The 20,932-nt window shown below is 39.9% G+C and overlaps 1 long non-coding RNA gene across 2 annotated transcripts in view; it reads right to left on the bottom strand.

Moving 5' to 3' along the window:
- The window catches only part of LOC122553981, a 43,277-nt gene that overhangs the window by 6,988 nt on the left and 15,357 nt on the right, over nt 1-20,932 (bottom strand). For both annotated transcript variants that reach the window (XR_006312892.1, XR_006312893.1), the window contains exon 2: nt 13,719-13,781. This is a non-coding gene — a long non-coding RNA (uncharacterized LOC122553981). The remainder of the gene's footprint in view (nt 1-13,718; nt 13,782-20,932) is intronic.

Here is a 20,932-nt window from a genome sequence, read left to right as displayed (position 1 = left end):
CAAAACTAACGGAAATATAAATATATGGTATTTCTAGGCCTCTACCCTTAGGACAGAAAGTAATACCGTTTTTTTAAAAACGCACTTCATCACAAGGCAGACAGAAAACAGCAGATCAGAAAACTACACAGCCTTTATTCTTCGCTCTCCATTCTACGCGATACAAGTCTTGCAGAACCTTCTAACATCTGTTAAATCCTTAAATTATTTAATCAGTTTACTTTCAGGACAAGCATCTGCGATCATATTATCTTTGTGAAATAACTGTACAGAGGACTTTATCTGTTCCCAAGTCAGCCTTTATTTATTTGTGCACTGTACACTGGCTGTGGCCAACCAGCTCAAAGTCAGTCCCCTGAACTGAGGAAATACTAAATTTCCTAATCATATTGCTCAGCCAGGACTTCCTGACTGGGGTTGTTAATCTCGGCCAATCAAGGATCTCGTAGTCAGTGAGGTCAACCTGGTTCCAATCACTACATCCCCCCACCCCCAAGTCCAGGTCGATAGGCCTGGTTTTCCTCTTGTAACCTTTCCTGCGACATTTCACCCCAGGTCCGGTAAGTTTAAAACCAAAATGGACTCTTCCAGGTGAGGCACCACCGGTGGAGCATTTGCCAGTGGAAGGAGGCTTAGGGAATCCACATTAGCCATTTGACTTCCTGGACAATGTACTAACTTGTACGCGCTGAGAATAAGAGCTCACCGCTGAATTCTACCAGAAGGTATGGGCAGCACCACCTTGTCTTCCTTCAGTAGTCCTATCACAGGTTTGTGATCTGTTACTATGACAAATTCCCATCCATAAAGATACTTCCTCACACCTAAGATAACCACCAAACTTAGCCTCTTTGCATTTGGCATCAGCATCACATGTCGGCATCACATGTCGGCACTACCTCTACTTCGGATCATAGTGGGCCAACACCTTCGATGACGATAGCTGCTGTTTCATAGAGTCAAAGAGATGTGCAGCATGGAAACAGACCCTTCAGTCCAACCCATCCATGCCGACCAGATATCCCAACCCAATCTAGTCCCACCTGCCAGCACCCAGCCCATATCCGTTCAAACCCTTCCTATTCATATACCCATCCAAGTCCCTTTTAAATGTACCCCCTCAGCTTCCGACGCTCCAGGGAAAACAGCCCCAGCCTGTTCAGCCTCTCCCTATAGCTCAAATCCTCCAACCCTGGCAACATCCCTGTAAATCTTTTCTGAACCCTTTCAAGTTTCACAACATCTTTCTGATAGGAAGGAGACCAGAATTGCACGTAATATTCTAACAGTGGCCTAACCAATGTCCTGTACAGCTGCAACATGACCTCCCAACTCCTGTACTCAATACTGTAACCAATAAAGAAAAACATACCAAAAGCCTTCTTTACTATCTTATCTACCTGCGACTCCACTTTCAAGGAAATAGGAACCTGCACTCCAAGGTCTCGTTGTTCAGCAACACTCCCGAGGGCCTTATCATTAAGTGTATAAGTCCTGCTAAGATTTGCTTTTCCAAAATGCAGCTCCTCACATTTATCTAAATTAAACTCCATCTGCCACTTCTCAGCCCATCGGCCCATCTGATCAAGATCCCGTTGTAATTTTCTTGGCTTTGCGACTAGTTCTAAAGCTGCCCTTTTTTCAATAGCAGGTATAAGGGTGCCAAGATGGAGGCCAGGTTACATATGAATTTTCCATAATAATTCATTAACCCAAGGAAATACCTAAGCTCCAATACAGATGTGGAAAGCAGGGCTCCTATGATTGCCCTCACTTTATCTTCCAATGGGTATAACCCAGTTTTGTTGACTCTGTAACCCATGTAGGTCACGAGGGGCACCGCGAACACACATTTCCCATCTGAGGTGCATGCCCACTTGGGAGAAATGTATAAACACTCTGTTCAAGTTCTCCAAGTGCTCTTTACTGGTCTTCCCGGTGATTAGTATGTCATCCAGGAAAATTGCAACTTTGAGTGGCTCTTGTACAATGTTCTCCACAGTCCGCTTGGCAAAGGGCTCAGGCTGATGATACCTCAAATGGCAGTCACGTATATTGGTATAAACCCTTATGGGTATGAATTGTAGTGTACTTCTGGGACTCCTCATCCAGTCTCAATTGCAGGTAGGAGTAGCTCATGTCCAGCTTTGTAAAGGACACTCCCAGCTCTGCATACAAGTCCTCTATGCGAGGGATCGGGTATTTATCCCGCTGTGAGAAGCAGTTTACAGTTTGCTTACAATCCTCACAAAGGTGGGCAGAGTCATTAGGCTTCACAATCGGCCCATTCTGCAAACTGCACTGGTTTGATGATTCTTTCATTCTCCAGCCTCCTGACTCAGAGTCATAGAATCATAGAGATGTACAGCATGGAAACAGACCCTTCGGCCCAATTCTGCCCCCAAGGCAAATGGCATCAGGTGGGCCTGGCAAAAACATGAAATTGCTTCCTGGTCAACATGAAAAGTGAATTTCACCCCAGTTCAGAGTTCCAAGCCTTTCCTGAAAAACTCCTATGAGAACTTCACTGAAACTTCAAATCAAAACATGTTGAGCCAATCAAGGTGAATCTTTCTCAACCAATTCCACCCCAACAGGCTTGGGCCTAAGCCTTTTACTACCATCTGTAGTAACTGCATCAACTGCTTCTCATAGGAGACTGGATATGATGTCATGCCTTTAATCTGCAACAGATCCCCAGTGTTCTCAGTCTGGCTGAGGTCTTGTGCAAACTTAAGGGTTGTAGTCCTGAGTGAATCTTGTTAAAGATGGGTTCTGCAACCACAGATACAGTTGTGTCAGTATTGACCTCCATGGGAACTGGGTGACCATTTAACCAGACTCCAATTTTAATTAGTTTCAATTTGGATGTCATTAAGCAATTTAATTGTTTCAACCAACTTTCCAAGGTATGCACTCTCCTGGGTGCCGGCTAAGAATTTTCTTTCTCAAGTCAGGCCTTGTAGGACTTATTTGCAGTCTCAAAACCACATACTGGCAGCAATTACAATGGCTCGCCGGCACAGATCCCTGAAGAACCCTTTAGTCACTTGACCAAGGCTTGGCTTTGTTATGAGGTTCTGCAGTGAGCTGGCCAAGGGTCGTTCTGCTCAGGATGTACCCTGTGTGAGGTTCTGTGATTGCCTACACTCATTTGGTGTTCCCCAACCTCAGTCAGACAAGTGAGGGTGTCCACTTCCATTGAGATGCCCTGTAGCTCCCACGCTCCACTTGCTGCACTTTCTAATGACAAAGCCAGCTGCAGTGCGTGTTTGAAGTTGGGCCTCAGCTGGTAGGCTCTTCTGTATGGTTACATCATTAATCCCACATACCGAATGGTCTCTCAGGATCTCATTCAGGGTTGACCGAGAATCACATGCCTCTGCCAATTATCTCAACCTCATCAAAAATCCCGATATGGATTCCCCTGGTTCTGTAACAACTAAATAAAACAGATAGCCTCGCAGAATTAGAGGAGGTCTGGGGTTGAAATATTACTTAACCAAATCCTTTAACTCTTGGAAGGTTTTAGTGCCTGGTGCCTCTGGCAAAGTTAAGCCCCTTGTAACTGAAAATGCTGCAGGTCCACACACACAGTCAGAAGGGTTACTCATTGCTTTTCATCTGCTCTAATGTAATTTGCCTGGAGAAAAATCACATTCTTTCCACATACTAGGCCCAGTCTTCAACAGCAGGATCCAATGAGTCAAGCTTCCCAAGTAAAAGCATGATGCCAGAAATGCTTACCTCCAATTCCAAGATGTTGCATGCAAATGTTTTTTACCTGTCATCACTAAAATAACTGCACAGAGGCCAGTATCCAATTACCAAGTCACCTTTCATTTACTAGTCCTTAATACACTGGCTGTGGGCAGCCAGCTCAGAGTCAGTCCCGAGATTCTAAATATCCTAGTTATATATTTTTTTCACCAGTGATAAGCAGTGCTCTTCTCAACATAGAGCAAAGTTGCTCCTGGTTTTTTAAAATTTTATTAAACAGTTCATCATGCAGCTAACAATAAACAGAAAGCAGCAGTTCGCCAAAAAAGGACGATATACAGGGGAAAGGGCGGCAAGGCCAAACCCCATCGTTTAAATAGTTTTCATGGAGATGAGGACAAACCTCCAATCAGTCCAAATACCAAAAAAGTGAAAACACATTCCAAAAAGCAAAGAAAACCAGAGTGTAAGGGCTAAGCCCTGCCACAATATCAAGATAGTCCTTTTCTCAAAGTAAAAGAGAAAAGAGTAACACACAGACTGTAACCAGCCAGTGAGACAACAGTTCCCTAATGAGGCCTGAATTACACCTGAAACACATTAGAACGTAGAACATAGAACAATACAGCACAGAACAGGCCCTTCAGCCCACGATGTTGTGCCGAACATTTGTCCAAGCTTAAGCATCCATCCATGTACCTATCTAATTGCCACTTAAAGATCGCCAATGATTCTGACTCTGCCACTCCCACAGGCAGCGCATTCCATGCCCCCACCTCTCTCTGGGTAGAGAACCTACCCCTGACATCCCCCCTATACCTTCCACCCTTCACCTTAAATTTATGTCCCCTTGTAACACTCTGTTGTACCCGGGGAAAAAGTTTCTGACTGTCTACTCTATCTATTCCTCTGATCATCTTATAAACCTCGATCAAGTCACCCCTCATCCTTCGCCGTTCCAACGAGAAAAGGCCGAGAACTCTCAACCTATCCTCGTACGACTTCCTCTCCATTCCAGGCAACATCCTGGTAAATCTTCTCTGCACCCTCTCCAAAGATTCCACATCTTTCCTAAAGTGAGGCGACCAGAACTGCACACAGTACTCCAACTGTGGCCTAACCAAAGTCCTGTACAGCTGCAACATCACTTCACAACTCTTGAATTCAATCCCTCTGCTAATGAACGATAATACTCCATAGGCCTTCTTACAAACTCTATCCACCTGAGTGGCAACCTTCAAAGATCTATGTACATAGACCCCAAGATCCCTCTGTTCCTCCACCTGACTAAGAACCCTACCATTAACCCTGTATTCCGCATTCTTATTTGTTCTTCCAAAATGGACAACCTCACACGTGGCAGGGTTGAACTCCATCTGCCACTCCTCAGCCCAGCTCTGCATCATATCTAAGTCCCTCTGCAGCCGACAACAGCCCTCCTCACTGTCCACAACTCCACCTATCTTCGTATCATCTGCAAATTTACTGACCCACCCTTCGACTCCCTCATCTAAGTCATGAACAAAAATTACAAACAGCAGAGGACCCAGAACTGACCTCATCCACATGCTTGGTCACCTCCTCAAAGAATTCAATAAGACTTGTAAGGCAAGACCTACCCTTCACAAATCCGTGCTGGCTGTCTGCAGTCCTCACTTTCACTTCAACAATATTGGATTAGAGTCTTTGGATGCTTCCTCTGATTCTAACTCAAATAAGTACTTTGCATTCCTTATTCAAAAAGGTTACCCTGAAGACATGTACCTGAAACATTTTCCCACACATCAACCTTCATGTCCATTTCCTTACTTTCAACTGCTGATTTGTTTTTTTTTACATTAGATTACATTACAGTGTGGAAACAGGCCCTTCGGCCCAACAAGTCCACACCGACCCGCCGAAGCGAAACCCACCCATACCCCTACCCCTACATTTACCCCTTACCTAACACTACGGGCAATTTAGCATGGCCAATTCACCTGGCCCTGCACATCTTTGGACAGTGGGAGGAAACCGGAGCACCCGGAGGAAACCCACGCAGACATGGGGAGAACGTGCAAACTCCACACAGACAGTTGCCCGAGGTGGGAATTGAACCCGGGTCCCTGGCGCTGTGAGGCAGCAGTGCTAACCACTGAGCCACCGTGCCGCCCCGTTTTGTCGTTGGAACTTCATGAATTACTGCTTCCACACAATGTAAGAGAAACCTGATTGCTTCAAGTATTTGTGTTAAACAACAGAATATCACTGGAACAACTGTCATTTTGAACAATCACATCAAACTGAAAATCTATTTTCAGAGACCCACTTTCTAATTATTGTTCAGAGCAACAAATGTCTATTCTTTTTGAAACATTTACATTTTCTCACCCTTTTATTTTATCCAAGTCTATGAAATGCTTTTGGACATCTAAATGGATTTTAGTAAAGCAATCAACATGAGGAATTTGAAGGTCTATTTCTACATGAACTTGTTTCTCTGAGCTCAACCAACAAAGATGGTATTTTATCTACACTGAGTCTCCTACATCCACATTATGTTGAGCTAGCAATAGGACATCCAGATATATGTTTACAGATTTCCTTAAAATTCCTAAATAACTCTACTAGATTTTCCAGTTGACTTTCCTCTAATAACAAGAACATGCATTTAACTGTTCTAGTATTTCAATGTTGGCTAGTAAAATTAGAAGAGGTTCACTTTGTGAACTGTCTAACTCACCTTCTACCTCAATCTTATTGTCTATGTTAAAATCCACTATTCTTACAGAAATACATGCTCCTTTTTATCCTTTTCCCTGCACGGTAAAATTTCAACATGTTCACATGACATAGTCGATTTTCTTCTTACACTCATAAATATCAATTACATAGGGACAACTGATTTCCTTCTTTCAGAGGTTCACCCTACAAAGGCAGTAACTGAAATGAAATAGCATTATTGTCACATGTACTCAAATGAGTACAGTAAAAAGATTTTTTAGTCACTGCATTACAGTGCCATCTTAGGTATAAAGGTAGCAAGGTACAAATACTTAAGATCAAATTCTTAGGAATAAAAGATTAGAAAATATCAATACTTCATCTCCAGCTCCGTTGTAGCATATCTGTCTGCCCATTCTTCTGCATCCATCCTAGGACAAAAACATGTTAAGTTTTTAATTTTTTTCCCTTAATCAATTTAAATGGACGTCTTATCTCATGGCCATAGATTGATTTGAATGCACAACACTCAGTACATTCATTTATGAATCACTGTTGGCAAACAGTAAGAAATCTAGATGTAGGTTTGCTCACTGAGCTGGAATGTTCATTTTCAGATATTTCATCACCATATTAGGTAACATCTTCAGTGAGCCTCCTGATGAAGCACTGGTGGTATCACCCGCTTTCTATTTATGTGTTTAAACTTCCTTGGGTTGGTGATGTCTTTTCCTGTGGTCATGTCATTTTCTGATCTTTTTTCTCAAGGGGTGGTAAATGGGATCCAAGTCAATGTGTTTGTTGATAGAGTTCTGGTTGGAATGCCATGCTTTAAACAGGCAGAAAACTAGCCACCAGGATACATGAATATCAACTAACCACAAAAAGACATGACCCACTCTCAATTGTATCCTTAAATATGGTTGAGGAAGGACTCCACTTTGACTGGGATAACGCCTAGGACAAGCCAAACAGGGACACGCAAGAGAATTCCTAGAAGCATGGCATTCCAACTGGACCTCTATCAACAAACACATTAACTTGGATCCCATTTACCACCCCCTGAGAAAAAGAACATAATGAAGGCAGAGACTACCTGATATGCATGACATGTTTTACAGAATTGCACTCTGTCCTTGTGATGTCTTGGCCGCGTAAAGTGCCTGTTTATTGATGTTTGAATTTTTCATTCTCCTAAATGTTGTGCCATAGGAATTCCATGTGCTAGTTGCAATATCTCTTTACAATATGCAATTCTGGAGAAGATTTGTAGCTCAGTTTGTGGATCAGCTTGTAAGTTTACTCACTGAGCTGGTAGATTTGTTCTCAGACATTTTGTCACGATGCTGGGTAACATCATCAGTGAGCCTCCAATGAAGCACTGGTGTTCTGTCCACTTTCTATTTATATGTCTTGGTCTGATGTGGTGGGTGATAACACTTCCGGTTATTTTCCTGAGACGTTGGTAAATGGGGTCCAAATCGATGTGTTTGTTACTGGAATTCCAGTTTGAATATCAGGCCTTTAGGAATTCTAGGGCCTTTACTCCAGCCCCTAGATTTCATGGTAGCCTACAAATCAACCACCACACTGAAACAGCTCTGGATGTTTTTAAAGGACACTACACCAACAACTGGCAGAATTAATTTCATATACAAAATACCCTGCAAGGACTGCAACAAACATTACATTGGACAGGTAGGCAGGAAACTGGCCACCAGGATACATGAGCATCAACTAGCTACCAAAAGACATGACCAACTATCATTGGTATCCATATACATAGATGAAGAGGGACACCAGTTTGACTGAGACAAATCATCCATCCTGGGCCAGGCTAAACAAAGACTTGCACAGGAATTCCTAGAGGCCTGGCATTCAAACCAGAACTCCATTAACAAATGTGTAGATTTGAACCCCATTTACCAAACTCTCAGAAAAAGAACTGGAAGTGATATCACCCACCACAACAGACCAAGACACATAAATAGCAAACGGGACAGAACACCAGCGCTTCATTGTAGGCTCATTGGTGATGTTACCGAACACGGTGATGAAACATCTGAGAACAAATCTACCAGCTCAGCGAACAAACTTACAACCTGCTCCTTACAATATCTTCCCTGTGCCAATATCTAAAGAATAAACATACCCTCCTCATCTTCAAGCCTGTGTGGGTGTCTCTAATTCCTGATCAGAACTCTGTTCTCAATATAATAGCTTTCTGGAACTCCTTTTGCCTCATCTTAAGTGTGAGCTGTCTGTGCTCCCCTATTTTACCTAGGATCTGCTTCCTGAGCCTCACTTAATGCAGATATGCCAAATACTTTATTTGAATTACCCTAAACATTAAGGAACATTTTGGCTATCATGAGACCATAAAATGTAGGAGTAGTGGTAGGCAAATTGGCCCATTGAGTCTGCTTCACTTTTCAATGTCTGATCTAATTTTCAGTATTTTAAGTTTTTTATCTTCATTTCCATTTTACTCTTTTCAATTCCATTCCCAGCTTCTTCATTCTTTCCTCATGCTCTAACGGTAACTTTATATGAACAGATTCCAATGCTGCAATACTTGGAGTACCCAGTCTCTCTTATATTAAGCACTGCTCATCTTTTAATCATCTCTGTCTTCTTAGTTCTAATAGGCAATTCCATTTCTGATTTACTTGCCAATTCAGTTACTTGCCAAACTGGCTTTTGTGATCTCTTATACGTTTGTCTGGGATATCTCTTCCACCTGCAGGAAGGCTAAAGCAGTTTCTAGAACCATCCTACTTTCAACAGCACAATATCTGCCATTACCTTTTTCCCTTTATCAATGGCAAACTCCACACCTAATCTTATACTGTCTTTTTTCCAAAATCCTGGACAAGCCCCCAAACTTTGTCACTACAGTTATGTGCTGGAAATCAAGTTCCACTGTTCTGAAAGTCATCACAAATGTGAAAAAACATAGTCAAACTATCCAATCTCCCCTATTTAGCTGACAAACACAGGTTAAAAGAAAATATTCACCAGGTTTCGGTACTGAACAAGAAAGTAACTATATTTAACCAATTGTAACTAGGAAATATTAATTGATAGCTTAAAACCTTGTACTTTCTTTTACACCTCACCTCCCACAAACAGTTATAAAGGATGGAAAAAGAAAAATAAACATTGGAAACTCAGTTTAATAGCACCAGTCTGGTTCACAGGACTCAATAAGTTGTTTCATTTCTCTTCATTCCCTTTTAGTTTTTTGCTGTTGACATGAGATGCTCTCTTTCATTCACTGGTCAAGACTTCATCCTTTCACTCTCCTTAAAAATGCTTTTATCTCTCCACCAACTCAGAATTTGCAGAGAAAAGTGAATGAAAGACCGCTAGCTATTAAACTTTCTAGTGCCTCCATAATAGTGAGAGATATAGAGGCAGAGAAAGAATTTCTGAGAGATTCACTACCCTGTGAATAAAGAAATTCCTCTTTATCTCTGTCTTAAATGGGGGATTTATTATTCTGCAATTATGCCCGCTCACCCTAGATTTTCCACAAGCTCTCTGAAAACACCAGTCTGTTCCTTATCTCCACAGCTCTTTGGCACTTACTGATGATAGTCAGTCTGAAGCTTCTAAACAAAACTCTCTTTTAAAACAACTTGAAATAAAACCAGAATGTGATTTAAACACTCAAGAGCCAGGCACAATTGCAAAGAAAGGGAACAGTGTTGCACTGTTTCTTTTTAAGTTTGTTCCTTCTTTATTCAGGCTGGTATATTTCTTCTGATACTGGTTCTCAATTTGCATCATCAAGTAACTGGTGCTCGCTGTCTCCTTCTGTTCTGTTTGCGACCATGTGGGGAGTGAGCTGTTTGTTGATTGATCAATTAATTGTTGTATGTGTTTACAGCGTTCTATTTGGCTTTGTTTTGCCCACAATAAAATGGGCATGTTCAGATGCAGGAAATTACCACATGCAGGATTTTACAGTAACTGAACGTAAATGAATTTTTAGTGATTTTAGACAAGATAGATACAGTATCATTATGCCTAAATAACACTCCGAAGCCTCTCTCTGGAGGATGATGTCTACTCAGACTTTTCTATTATGGCATTCACTTTTTTATTGGTGGGAAGGGTAAATCATTGGTTGTTTCTGAAACATCAGATTCACCATTATATTCACTGCAGTGAAAAGGCATTATTTTCTTTTAGTGAAAATTCATATTGTGAAAATTCGATTGAAAAACAATGCAATTGACAGCATACATCATTAATTGTGCTTTAATAGGAAATTCTGTACAAAAAAATGATAAAATGTTGAGGAGTAGATTCAAGGCTATTATTGTTCCAATTATAGTTATGAGATTAGTTTAGCTTTTAAACTTTGTGATAATCATTTGAATCTCTTGAATCATCTATTATTGACAGGAGTGAGATTATTGAATAACTGTATCATAATTAAATTAAAGTACTTGCATCATAAACACATAATAACCTTTTGGGAATATTGTCTGTGAAAAGATTCATGGCAGTTTCTCAAAAGATTCTTAAAGTAAATCAGAGTATACACTTAAATACTGAAAATACTTAAATACTTTTGCAAAGTTTATCACAGTTCCCAAATTATTTATCCAATCCTTATTTTGACAATTCTCTAACATTATAATCCCTGCAGAGACAACATCCTTTAGAACTTTTAAAATATTATGTGACAGGAATTGGGAGGCCAGTTGCAAAAGTAACTTCTACATTTCTCTGATTTTAAATGCTAAGTCCTTTAGATGAATGTACTCGATCATAGAAAATGTCTTAACTGTTTGCTTATATTACAACACAATGATATATAGAGGTACCTAAGATCTATAATAATCATCATAACCCATTTATCCCAAAACCGTTAATCATGAAAATCACAGCAGTTGTATTAAATCAATAAAACAATGCATCTAATCATGGCAGTTTGAGAATTTGAATTGTGATTTAAAAATCTGAAAATGAAAGGCAAGTAATATAAAGTGACCATGAAATTGTTCAATTCTCATTAATAAAACACTGATTCACTAATGCCTTTTGCAGCAGGGAACTTTATCCAGTCTGGTCTGTATTTGTGTTCAGTCCCACAGCAATATAATAGATTCTTAAAATGCCCTCTGACATGGCCTGACAAATCACTGAATTTTATCAGAAATTGCTAGAAAAACTTAGTAAGTCTGGCAGCATCTGTGGAGAGAAATCAGAGTTAACTTTTCCGTTCCAGTAAAGAATAGTCACTGGACCTGAAAGGTTAAGTCTGATTTCTCTCAACAGATGCTGCCATACCTGTTGAGCTTTTCCAGCAATTTCTGTTCTTGTTTCTGATTTCCAGTTTGCATAGTTCTTTCGGAGTTTTTTTGTTTACTGAATATTATCAAGTTGCTGTAGAAAACTAGGGTTCAAGAAGACAACTCACTACCACTGTTTGGTGTCTGGATTTAGAAGGGGTGGCATATGACCAGCCTTTTGAATAGTCCACAAAGTGAAATTCAGAAAAATAACAGCATGTTTGAAATTGATAAATGGTTTTATTTAATGAAAGGGAAATGAATAGCTGTCATTAATTAATTTTAATTTAACAGTAATTGCTTCAATATTACAAACATTTTGCCTTAATTCTGAAACTTTCCCCTTTACTGCAATATGTTTATGTACAGTTATTGTGAATCTTGAAAGACATTTATTCTCACTTGGCCAATCTTCTTTAGGCTAACATTTGAAAGAATTATCTGTTTGGTCCTGTTCTCCTGATCTTTCCCCTCAGCTTTCCAAAGTCTTTTCTTTTAGATGTAATACAATTCTTCATTGAAATAATCTGTTTGCAGCACCTTGTTGAGAAAATATTTTGTATCATCATATCACATTGTGTAACTCCTGTGTTTCTCCTTACCTTGCCGCTTGTTTTATTGACAATTATTTTCAATGTGGTCCTATAGTTTCTGACTGTCTGCCACGTCAATTTCCCTTCACTTACTCAATGAAAGCCCTTCATGATTCTGAACACCTCCATTACATCTCCCCTTAAACGTTTCTGTTGGAAAGCGAACAATTCTATTTTCACTAGACTCTGCAAAACTAGTGTTCCATATTTTTGATACAAATCCAGTAAATCTGCACTGTATCCTGTCTAAGGCCTTGACATCTTTTGTAGAATGTTACTTGAATCCACTTAGAACATTTTCTTTTTTTTCTTCGTTGTTTTGCTCCATTAAGTTGCTTTCAAATTTTTTAAAAATTCACTTCCAGAATGTGAGCGTCTCCAGCAAGGCCAACATTTTTACTCAGCCCTAATTGCTCAGAGAGCTGTTAAGAGTTAACCACATTGCTGTGGATCTGAACTCACATTTAGGCCAGACCAGGTAAAAATGACAGATTCCCTTCCCTAAAGGACATTAGTGAACTAGCCAGGTGTTTCCTGACAATCAACAGTGGATTCATGGTCATCATTAGACCTTTAATTCCAGATTCTTAATTGAATTCGAATTCCATCAGATGGCATGACAGGAGTTGAAACTAGGTCCACAGAGTATTAGCTGTGTTTCTAGATTAATAGCCTAGCAAAAATACCACTAGGCCATTGCCTCCTCTATACACTAAAGACAAATGCCTATGAAAACATATTGATGTCATTTTCTTTAATTCCTGCAAATTATGTATGTGTCATCTCTCTAAGCCAAGAACTAAGCAGTGTAGATAGACCAGGATACTATCTTGCCTTATCAAATCTTATTTGGTCTGAATAAGTGTCCCAAATCAGAAACTGACTCTGATAACTGAAACAAAGCCTGCTGTCTAATTGCTGGTGCCATTCTTGCTCTATGTCAACTTCCACCTAAATTACATATTGTTTATAGTGCCCCAAAATCCTGACATCAAATCTGTCCTGTATTTTTTATTCCACTTCGGAAATTGAATAGTTACATTGATAACCATCTGTTTATAAAGAAAATAGGTAATTTACAAATCCAGCCCCAGGATTCTTACATGTAATCCATCTGTAATAGCTGAATGTTTCCTATTGAAATTGTTTTGTACTTTGTTGCCATGCTTGATGGCAATCATCATTGCAGGTTCACCTATTTCATCCAAGAGTAAAGATTTGAATGATGTGGGTATGACACAGTTTAACAGATAAAATTGTGTAGTTTGCAGAATTTTGTTTGGATTGTACAACAGCATGTGCAAATTCACATCAGACAAGTCTATCTGTAAATCATGACATTTTGCAAACATTGACAGGAAAATGATTGAACAGGCTAACTATTCAAGCAACTTACCTTAACATTATTTAGCAAAGCTCCAGTACATCACTGTTGAAATTATCGTACATTCTGGTCATACTGGAAAATAAAAGCGCTCAGTAAGTTTAAAATTGAGACGTATTTTTAGAAATAAAGGCAGTAATTTAGTTGCTGTCATAAACCAACAGTGCCTTGTTTAATTTTAATTGTGACATTTTCCACGCTGCAGATATGTCAGAATAATAGATTTAGCACTGGACTTTGCAAAATGAGATGGAAGAGTTAAATTTCAAAACAATTGTGATGATGGTTCAGTGGTTACCACTGCAGCCTCACAGTGCCAGCGACCCATGTGCAATTCCAGCCTTGGGTCACTGTCTGTGTGGAGTTTGCACATTCTCCCCGTGTTTGCATGGTTTCCTTTGGGTGCTCCCGTTTCTTCCCACAGTCCAAAGATGTGCAGGTTAAGTTACCAATAGTGTTCAGGATGTGCAAGCTAGGTGGATTAGCCATGGGATACGCATGGTTATGGGAATAGGTTAGGGGGTGATGGGATGATCTTCGGAGGGTCAGTGTGGATTTGAGGTGGCGAATGGACTGCTTCTACACCGTAGAGATTCTAAGATTCTCATTGTAAGATAATGACTTTTCAAAAATTGCACAGTGATTCAAGCTGCTGGAATTCCAATGTACTAAACTATACAGTGAGTAAAGTTCTTCCTGCAATTTCTCATGCGTAACTGATTTCAGCAACAAAGAATAGTTACCAACACTTCTCATAATAAAAGAATTTGCATTTCAATCAATGATGGTCCCATTTTTATATATAACCCACAAGCCTGTCACACTTATTGAATTACTTTGTGAAATTTGGTCACTGCTACATGGATCAATGGCAGCCAATGTTTACACATCAGAGCTTAGAAAATAGGAATGGGAAGATCAATTGACGCTTTGCACGATCTTTTGCACTTATTCCACCATTTAACAAAGTCAATGCTGATCATTTACCTCAAATCCACCTTCCCACTTTTTCCATTTATTAACAGTTATCAAAAAATGTATTAAACTCTGTCTGAAGTACACTCAATGACTAAAAATCTGCAGCTCTCTGGGGTAGAGAATTTTGAAGGTTCATAATGTTTTTCAGCGTAGAAATTTCTCCTTATTAATGGCTGATGCCTTATTCTGTTTTTCCCAGCCAGAGAAAATATTTTCTCAGCCCCTACTTAGTCAAGCCTCTTAAGAATTTGATGTGTTTCAATTAAATTAAGTGTCATTCTTCATAACTCAAAGCCATTTATATGATCTTGAATAGTCATATAACAATCCCCACACTCCAAGAACCAATCTAGTGAACCTTGAATGCATTGAACTACCTCAAGTAAGGAGACCAAAACTGCAAGCAGGTACTTAGGTATGGTCTCACCAATGCCATGTCTAAGAGTTGAAAGACTTCATTGTTCTTATATTTAAATCCTTTTGCCAAAAAACTTAGCATATTACTTGCTTTCCTAATTGTTTGCTGTGCTTGCATTTTAGTAGCTTAGGATCAGAAGTAGACCATTCAGCCCATTGAGTTTGCCCTGCCATTCAATATGATCATGGCTGATTGAATTTGTTGACACCTTTTATCCACCCATCCCCACAGCCCTGTGCAATTGGTAATTATAAATCAAACAATTTTCTACCTGAAATTTACTTTGTTAGCTTTCAGTGACTTTTGTACAAGTATGCCCAAGTTCCTCTGATTGCAAATGTTTCTCAGACTCAACATTCAAAAAGTATAATTTTTTTTGTTTTGCTACAGTTCTTGTACAGAACCTTAACTTTCCAAAGAGATTTAAAATTGCAGTATCTAAAAGATACTGTGTCTTAAAATGTTTTAGACAAATAATTAATGAAATAAATAACTAAAGAACAATTTTGACTAAACACTGTTTTTGTTTTGTATGCAAATTATACTTCAACCACAGAATATGACATGTATGTATCATGCTCTGCACAGAATTACAGTCTTTTTAAGAACGCAGTGTACAATTTCTCTCAGATTCCAAAATATTTCTGTACTACTATTTTGTCAAGTCGCTAATTCTAGTAACCATTTTAGGCGTTTTCCTCAGTTTTATTACCAGCAATAAGTATCTTTCACGGTTCCTTCTTCCTCATAGTGATGCCAGAACAAATCTCCTAGAATCTGTAGAAGGATGAAGAGAGAATCTTTTCAACTAGAGACAGTCTCACTCCTGTATCAGGCTGTGTAGCTTGCAAAGTCAAGCTGCATTTTCTCTCTGCTGACCACATACCCTTCCTGCTGTTTGTCTTTGGAATTTACTGATTTGTAGGGATGCCAGCAACCTAATTTCAAAAATGTCTTCCTCTCCCTCATGGCAGAAGTGGGTACTGCAGATGCTGGAAATTAGAGTCAAGATTAGAGTGGTGTTGGAAAAGCACAGCAGGTCAGGCAGCATCCAAGGTGCAGAAAAATCAATGTTTTGGGCAAAAGCCCTTCATCAGAATGAGGCTGCGAGCCTCTTCCCCATGGCTAAACCAATTTGTGTACTGAGGTGCAAATGCTAATTAGCCATTCTTGACCTTAACTGTCTTTCTTCTTCAGAGCAAATGGATAGTTTGCAGCATAACTGCTTACAACCTAGTAGCTTGCACACCTTCCTGAGACTTTTTTGAGACTCAGAGACTAATGCCATTGTCTCCCAGTGTCCATACCTTTCGTCTTCTTCTCAATGAAATGAACTAAGCCTTTCTATGATCACTAGCAACCAGCCATACAGCTTTGTTATTGGGCAATTTCAGAATTGCTCACAGTACTCTTGCATTTTCTCTCGATTTGAAACTATCATCACAAAATAAAATTAATGTTATAACCATAAAAGGTTTTCCTACCAAAGTGGATAACTGGGACTTCAGAGCATTGTATTTCACCTGAGATGTTCTTACCCACTTACATACCCCACTGCAACCTTGCTGCCTCATTTTCCCAGCTACAACAAACCTGGATATATTCTACTCAATCTCCTATATCTAAGCCACTGATACAGGTTGAAAATATTTGAGGCTCAAGTACTGATCTTTGTGATACCTCAATACTTCCAGCTTACCAACCCCGATAAATGTCCAATATACGATTACTCTCTGTCTTCTGCGAGTGTTACCATACAGCAAACTAAATACCAAATTAGTTTTGAAACAGCAAATCGGTCACACTATTTTCAATAGTGCTTGTACAAAGGATGATGTTCTAGTCAGAACATAAAGAGAAATGGATGCTCCCTCTTTGAATAGTGCTATAGGATCCCTTATTTTCATCTGAACAAGCAATTGGGGCCTGATTTTTACATCTAATCAGTAAGATGATCTTTTCACCAATTCAGCATTCTTTCGGAAATGCATTTATATGTCAGCCTAGATTATGTGCTCAAACCCTGGGGAGAGGCTTGAATCTGAGTCATTCTGACAGAAGCAGAACCCAGCAGAGCTGAGTTAAAAGCTGTCTGTCCTTTCAATAAGAGTATTTGAGGACCATGATCTCAAATCAACGACTCAGACCATGTTTTACTAGGTAGCGGTGATCATATTATTCTTCTATTCTTTGGCTACGTAGACAACCCACAGCTGGCATCTCACGCACACATCAATGGTGCCTTCAGAAAATCCTCCAAATGTGGCAGCAATGAAGGCTGTCCGACAGTAGTACTTTCTCCCTTGTTCAGTTTCAAGATGCTACTGACTCAAACTCAGCTCCACTGGGCAGGATGTGCAATTCATATGCTGAATACCATTCTCCCAAAAAAACTTTCCTCCTTGCAACTTTGTTATGGCAATTGATCACTGAGGAAGAGGAGAGCTGAAACACTTTAAAGATATCCCCAGGACTCCCCTGAAGAAGTTGAATATACTTGTTGCCTCATGGGAGACCCTGACTTGTGGTGAACCAAAGTGGAGACCGTTCATTCAGGAAGGGAGTGAACGCATCGAGGGATTTTGTCCGAACATGTGGAGATAAAGTTGAGGCATCAGACAAAGCACAAACCTCCAAACAGTCTACCTACCTGCTTCTTCAAACACAACCTTTCCGAGATGCATCAGTGTCTGCAGATTACACATTGGATTGATCAGGCACCTGAGAACCTATCAAAGTAAAGAGGAAGCAAGCCATCCTTCGCCCTGAGACACTGCTTAAGAAGAAGAGTTTGAAAAATAACACTCGAAGATCTCAGGGGGTGTATTTGAAGAAGGCTCGATCATTTTCATTTAATATTACAAAATTCACTTCTAATCAAACCTTTATGAGGCATTAATTTCTTCGTTCTCACTTCCCCCATCCCTAATATGCCTTTATCCAATTGTGACTGAACAGGAAATTGGATAACCTTTTCCCAGACCTTAATTACTGCCAACAGCTAGTAGGCTGAAAAAGACTTTCCTGACATTTTTCACCAAGGAAAATGCCTAAACTTCTCTTGGACTAACACAGCAACAAAGAACATGTTAGGAACACAAAGATTGAAAGCCATATCTTCATCTCAGTGACACTGGGCTCTTACCCTAATGCTATGCATCACCTACTCTGTTTGCACTGCATTTAAGCTGGTTTTCTTTTTGTTTTTTTTATCCTGGTAGAAGTTTTATTTTACTACCCTGCCAAATGATAGAACGGTGTAATTCTGATTAGGTCCATGGTCACTGGAAGTATGTTCAAAAATGTCTGTAACTAGCCATGGATGTGAGAAAGCAACATTAAAATTAATTTTGACTTAAATTGCCAGGTTTGGTACTGCTTGGTTTGGTAAGGGTGCAGTTTTACATACCACCTGATTTTATATATACTTGACTTCATGGAGCGTAAATTATTCTAGGATTAAAGTGGCTAGCTAACCCAACCAGGAGTTTCACAATTGGTAGGTTGGGTTAGAATTACCTTTATGTATATATAATGATTTTCATCTTTCCCATCCTGCTGGAAATCCTGCCCCTGTTCAACATTTTAATAGGATAGTTCTGAGTTGCAGTGTTATTAAAAACACAAACTTGTGGAAATACTCAGCAAGTCAGCCAGCGTCAGTGGAAAGACAAAGAGTAAACACATCAGGTCAGTGACCTTTTTCTTCAGAACTGGAAAAATTTAGAGATGAAATTATTTTTAAGCAAATACAGAAGAGGGGGAAGGCACATAGGCGGAGGAAAGGACAAAATCTGAGATAGGATGGAAGAGAGAAAGGCTTAATGGACAAGCAGAACCAAGGTATAAATGCAACAACTTAAATTGATATAACACCTTCAACATAATAAAATGCCCCAAGGTGCTGCACAGGAGCATCATAATGCAGTACATACCAGTGATTGTCCACTCTCAGAATTGGAGAGAGAGAAGTTGTTGAAGGGAGTTGAGCCACGTGAAGGCAAAGGTAAGGTAAAAATTGGAAACCAAGTCAATGACTTTGAAGTGAAAGCAGAAAGTGTCACTGATGTACATTGTTGAGTGAAGCCATATAGTAGGACTGTAGAATGTGTATAGATTCCCAGAGCAATATCTTTTATTTGGAAGAAATGAGTGGAGCGAAATGAGCAGATGTTCAATGTAAGAACAAATTCAGCCAAAGCTGAGGAGTTTTATTTGAATACAGCTGTTGGTCCATATGCTGCTTTTAGTTTTTCCTCCAATGATTTATTTTTGTGTCAAATCATTTCATTTCTTATTGAAATCCATTCATCATCACTAGGAACTAATTCTCGATACTCTCACTAAGAGAGTTATCCTGACTCTATTTGGATCTCCTACGATTTCACTGATGTTCCTAGTCTGCTGACAGTCTCAAGCCTTTCCTTTAACTGTCTTTTTGCTGCTGCAACAACAATTAGGCCGCTTACTTCGAGAGTACAAGTCTGACCAGATACTGGTGGCTTTGGCATATTCCAGAAGTATCCATATGTAATCCCTCCCTCCTTCTGCCTCATTCAGTTAAACATAATCATTATTTTATTAAATAACAAAGAAAAATATTCAATGAAAATGAAAACGAAAACACCTTTTTCAAATGCCCTTTTGACTGCTCATCTTGCTTTCATGCGGTAGGGTCCAGGAAACTCATATTAAGTTGAGGGATTGTTGGGCAACCCTGGAGGACTGGCAATCATAGAGCTGGCCTGTTCAAAATTGTGCAGGATCTAGCCCATCATGTCTCTCTGTGCGACCCATGGAACCACTGTTCAAATTGCAAGGAAATGGAAATAACTGATTCTCAAGGAGTTATTCCTCCAATCCCAAGCCATGTCTCCCCTGCATATGCTGGTGGCAGTCTCACCTGATCAGAGGAACAGCAACAAGTGTGAAGATGAATAGTTTCTCTTTTGCTCTCACAGGCAGGGTGAGCTCTCTGCCTCATCCAAGGCCACCCCATTGTTAGCTATGCCCTCCCTTCTATGGTCCTCTCCAGTCCCCTCACAAAGAAACACAGGGATCAAGATGGCAGGGCAAGCCACAGAGGACATGGGAAAGTGGAGCTACAGCAACAGGAACTAAAATAACTGAACCTTATGGGGCCAGGGGAATGAGTGAATTAGTGGGTCTATGAAAGTGAGTGAATCTATTGGAGAGAGTCTGAGGTTGAGTCTGAAAGGGACTGAGTGAGTCTACGAGAGGAAGTTAGTCTGTGGAATGGAGAATGTGGGAGGATATTCATGAATGAAAGTGGGAACCTGGAGATCGCAGTCATCTGGTTATATACACACATGCAACCTTCCCTTCCTTCAACCTCAAAAGCCTATCCACAAAGCAGGCTAAGGTGATCAAATAGGTGTATGACATGCTTGCTTTCATTGGTCAAGGCATAGAGTATAAGAAGCAAGCCATGTTGCAGCTGTGTGGAACTTTTATTTGGCCACAATTGGAATATTGCATACAGTTTTGCTAGTTAAATTAACAGAAGGATGTGAAGGCTTTGGAGAGGCTACTGAAAAGGTTTACCAGGATGTTGCCTGGTTTGGAGGCTTGAGCTATGAGGAGAGATTGGGCAAACTTGGTTTATTTTCATTTAAACATTAGAAGCCGATGGTCAACCTGGTAGAGGTTTGCAAAATTACAAGAGGCATGGATAGAATGGATAGTCAGAGTCTTTTTTTTCTAAGGTAGAAATGTCAATTGCTAGGGCACATAAGTTTAAGGTAAAAGGGGGAAAGTTCAAAGGAGATGTGAGAGGCAAGTTTTTACAAAGATCCGGCCAGGAATGCAT

Source organism: Chiloscyllium plagiosum, chromosome 10, assembly GCF_004010195.1.
Source record: "Chiloscyllium plagiosum isolate BGI_BamShark_2017 chromosome 10, ASM401019v2, whole genome shotgun sequence".
NCBI lineage: Eukaryota > Metazoa > Chordata > Chondrichthyes > Orectolobiformes > Hemiscylliidae > Chiloscyllium > Chiloscyllium plagiosum.
This window is presented reverse-complemented; position numbering and strand designations above follow the sequence as displayed.